Source organism: Budorcas taxicolor, chromosome 16, assembly GCF_023091745.1.
Source record: "Budorcas taxicolor isolate Tak-1 chromosome 16, Takin1.1, whole genome shotgun sequence".
NCBI lineage: Eukaryota > Metazoa > Chordata > Mammalia > Artiodactyla > Bovidae > Budorcas > Budorcas taxicolor.
The window spans coordinates 37,934,487-37,939,337 of NC_068925.1; the positions used below are offsets into that span (position 1 = coordinate 37,934,487).

A 4,851-nucleotide genomic window follows, 5' to 3' on the forward strand; every position below is an offset into this window, starting at 1 on the left:
TTTAGTTTGAATATTGATTTTTTTTCCCTCCAGAATGATGTGCTTCAATTCAAGTCTTCATCTAGTTTATACTATTTACAACTTACTCTTCAGTCTTTCTTTTAAGTTTACAGAGCATAAAACTTAGAAGAAAACATAGAGGAAAACCTTCATGACAGTGGATTTGGCAATGATTTCTTGACTATGACACCAGAAGTACAGGCAACAAAAGAAAAAAATGGATGAATCAAACCTCATCAAAATTAAAACTTTCTGCATACCAAAAGACACACTCAACAAAATGAAAAGGCATCCTGAAAAATGAAGGAATATTCACAAGTCATGTATCAAGGGTCTACTGATGAGAATAAATGAAGGGCTGCAAATCAACAACCAAAAAAAAAAACCCAGTTTAAAAAAACTGGGCAAAGTAAAAGACATTTCTCCAAAAGAGATATACAAATGGCCAATAAGGACATCAAAAGATGCTCAGCATCACTAATTATTAAAAAAACTAGGCAAAGTAACAGACATTTCTCCAAAAGAGATATACAAATGGCCAATAAGGACATCAAAAGATGCTCAGCATCACTAATTATTAAGTAAATTCAAATTGCTATCACTTCACACCCAGAATCGCTACTACCAATAAAGCAAAATAACAAGTATTGGCAAAGATGTGGAGAAACTGGAACCCTTGTGCATTGCTGGTGGGTATGCATACAACTGCCATATGATCCAGGAATTCCACCTTGAGGTAGATACCCAGAAGAATTGAAAGCAGGGACTCAAAAGGACATTTGTATACCAATGTTCATAGCAGCATTATTCACAATAGCCAAAAAATAGTAACACATGTCCTTTGATGGATGAATACATAAACAAAATGTTGTATATACATGCAGTGGAATATTATTCAGCTTAGAAGGAGTAAATTCTGATACTACAGCATAGATGAACCTTTAAAACTCCATATTGAGATCTGACACAGAAGGACAAATAATGTATGATTCTACTTATATGAGGTACCTGAAGTGATTAATAGAAATAACAAGTAGAATAGTGGTTACCTGGGATTAAGGGAAAGCAGAATGGAGAGTTTTTGTTTGCTAGGTACAGAGTTTCAGTTTGGGAGGATGAAAAATCATGAAGACAAAGGGGTAATGGTCGAAAAACATGAATGTACTTAATGACACAATTATACATTTTTTTAAATGGTCAAAATGATAAATCTTAGGTTATATATATTTTACCACAATAAAAAAAATTCTATACATACACTCTTATAACCACAAACTGGTGGCACACTTTGCAACTGTTGGTTAAAGAGTGTCAGTAATACTAACAATAGCTCGATAACAGTTAGTGGAGCTAAACAAGCCAAGAAAGAAAAAAAAAAACCGACTTCATATTAACAACCTAAATACACCTGAAGGAACGAGAAAAAGAAAAGCAAACAACCCAAAGCTAGCAGAAGGAAGACAACTGAAATTAGAGTGGAGAGAAAATAGAAAAATAAGAGAATGAAAATCAAAAGCAGATTTTCATTCTGTGAAAAGATCCACAAAATTGGCAAACCTATAACAAGAGTGACAAAAAAAAGTTGCAAATACCTAAACTCAGAAATGAGTGGGGGGACATTAGCAATCTCATTTAAATAAAGGAATAATTATATACCAACAAATAACCTGGATGAAATAGACAAATTCCTAGAAACACAATTTACCAAAACTGACTCAAGGAGAAATGGAAAATGTGAAAAGGCTTATGTATGAGTGTGCTTAGTCGCTCAGTTGTATCCAACTCTTTGGGATTCTATGGACCATAACCCGCCAGGCTCCTCAGTCTATGGGGATTCTGCAGGCAAGAAAACGAGTGGGTTGCCATGCCCTCCTCCAGGGGATCTTCCCAACCCAGGCATTGAACCCAGGTCTTCTGTATTGCAGGTGGATTCTTTACCATCTGAGTCACCAGGAGAAAGGCTTATAATGAGAGATTACATCAGTAATCAAAAACCTCCCAACACCAAAAGCTATGGATGTTGGATGATAGTGATGTGTAAATTTAGGTTCATTAATTGCAACAAATGAACCACCTTGTGGGAGATGATGATAGGGGAGACTTTAAGGAGGGAGGAAGCAGGAGTTACATGGGAACTCTGTACTTTCTGCACCGTTTCTCTATGAACCTAAAACTGCTCTAAAAAACAAACTGTACTAAGAAACAAAAAACTCCCAACAAAGAAAAGTCCACGGCCAGATAGTTTCACTGGTGACTTCTGCCAAAAATTTAAAGAGTTAATAGCAATCCTCCCAAGAAAATAAAAGCAGAGGGAACAGTTCATTCTATAAGGCCAGCATTACCTTGATACCAAAGCCAGACAAAGATCCCCCAAGAAAAGAATATTACCAAAAAAAAAAAAAACTCTTAAAAATACGGATGAAAAATCCTCACAAAATACTAGCAAACCAAATGGAATATCATAGAAAAGGGGATTTATATACCACCAAGAGGTATTTGTCTCAAGAATGCAAGGGTGCTTCAATATTAAGAAAGTCATGAATACAAAGGAGAAAAAGCCCATTATCATTTCACTTGACACAAAAAGCATTTAATAAAATCCAACACACTTTCATGATGAAGTGAAGTGAAGTGAAGTTGCTCAGTCGTGTCCGACTCTTTGCGACCCCATGGATTGTAGCCTACCAGGCTTCTCAGTCCATGGGATTTTCCAGGCAAGAGTACTGGAGTGGGTTGCCATTTCCTTCTCCAGGGGATCTTCCTAACCCAGGGATCGAACCTGGGTCTCCCACATTGGAGGCAGACGCTTTACCCACTGAGCCACCAGGGAAGCCCACCCCATGATAAAAGCACTCAAAAAAAAAGTAACAGAAGAATAGAAATAAGTACAGGAGAGGAAAAAGAATAGGACTTGACCTCAACTTTATAAAGGACATTTATGGAAAACCCACAGCTAACATGCATGTATGCATGCTATGTTGCTTCATGTCCGACTCTATGTGACCTGATGGTCTGTAGCCCACCAGGCTCCTCTATTTGTGGGATTCTCCAGGCAAGAATGCTGGAGTGGGTTGCCATGCCTTCCTCCAGGGAATCTTCCTGACCCAGGGATCAAACCTGCATCTCATGACTCCTGTACTGGCAGGCGGGTTCTTTATCACTAGTGCCACCTGGGAAGGCCCAGCTAACACCATACTTAAGGCTAAAAGACTAAAAGCTTCCCTCCTAAGATCAAGAACAAGATAAGGATGCCCAGGCAGAGTGGAGTAGCAGCCAGAGATGTTCTGTTCTGAGGAGCAGCCAGTGGTGTGATGGTGCAAGCCATGGACCATTCACACCTGAGACGGACTATGGAAAAGCAAGTACTGGAGGTGGAAGTCCAAGTCAAACATAGAACGACAGCCTCACTGAGCAACCAGGAGTATCACCTGTACCTGAGGTAATCTCAGCAGCAGAAGCAAGTACCTGTGGTTGATTTCCAGGCAGAACTGAAACGAGCATTCTTAGCTGAGACACCAAGCAATGGTTAAAGCAGTATTGGAACACCTGGGTGGCTGATTCCAAAAGAAACAATCAAATAAAACGACCTTCTCTTAGGTCTTAAGGATCCCAAATCTTTGCTGTGGGCATTGGAGCTGGTGGAATAGCAATCATGACTGTGGGAAAGAGCAGCAAGATGCTGCAGCACACTGACCATAGGATAGAATATATCCTGCAAGATGGCCGGACCTTCATCGGTACGTTTAAGACTTTTGATAAACATATGAACTTGACCCTCTATGATTGTGATGAGTTCAGGAGGATTGAGCCAAAGGATGTGAAACAGCCACAGCATGAAAAAAAGTGAGTTTGGGGTCAAGTGTTGCTCTGTGGGGAAACTTGGTTTCCATGACTCTGGAGGGGAAGATACTGGCATTGCTCAGGTACCTCTTGCTGGAGCTGCAGGAGGCCCTGGGGTTGGCAGGGCAGTTAGCGGAGATGTTTCAGCTGGTGTTCCAATTCCCTAGGTCCCTGCTGGAACAGCAGGCTCTGTCCAAGGGATTGAGGGGTCATCCCAACAGGTAGTGACCCCACAGGGAAGAGGCACAGAAGCAGCTGCTGCAGGTGCTGCTACTGCCAGCACTGCTGGGGCCCCAAGTAGTATCCATGAGGATGGGGGACTGCCCCTGCCGCCATCAGTTGGTCAAGCAACCCCACCTCCAGTAATTATGGCTCCTCCACCTGGTATGAGACCACCATGGGCCCACCACTTCCTTCCCCCTACTCAAGAGATATCAACAGGCATGCCCCCTCCAGGAATGAGGACCCCTCTTCATCAGGAATAAGAGGTTCACCTCCTCCAAGAAAGAATCTACTAAGACCTGAGGGTACTACTGATTCTTCTTAGTCACTTTTTTTCCACAATGAATCTTGTGAAATATGTGGAGTGTTTGTGAACTTTTGTCTCCTTTGCTGCATTAATGCAAGTGAAAGTGTTAGTCACTCAGTCACATCCGACTCTGCAACCCCGTGGACTATACCCTGCCAGGCTCCTCTGTCCATGGGATTCTCCAGGCAAGAATACTGGAGTGGGTTGCCACTCCCTTCTCCAGGGGAACCTCCCGACCCAGGGATTAAACCCGAGTCGCCTGCATTGCAGGCAGATTTTTTACCATCTGAGCCACCATGGAAGCACTGCTACATTAAGATCAACTAATAGACACATATGGGAAAAAAAAAAATGATGTCCACTTTCACTACTCCTACTCTACATTATACTAGAAGTTTTAGCCAGAGAAGTCAGTCAAGAAAGATAAATAAAGGCATCCCATTTGGAAAGGAAAAATTAAAACTATCTCTATTTGCCGATGA

At 41.3% G+C, this 4,851-nt stretch overlaps 1 pseudogene; it reads left to right on the forward strand.

Moving 5' to 3' along the window:
• Nucleotides 1-3,652: 3,652 nt before the first annotated feature.
• On the forward strand, nt 3,653-4,387 carry LOC128061251 (small nuclear ribonucleoprotein-associated protein N-like; annotated as a pseudogene).
• The last annotated feature ends 464 nt before the right edge of the window (nt 4,388-4,851 follow it).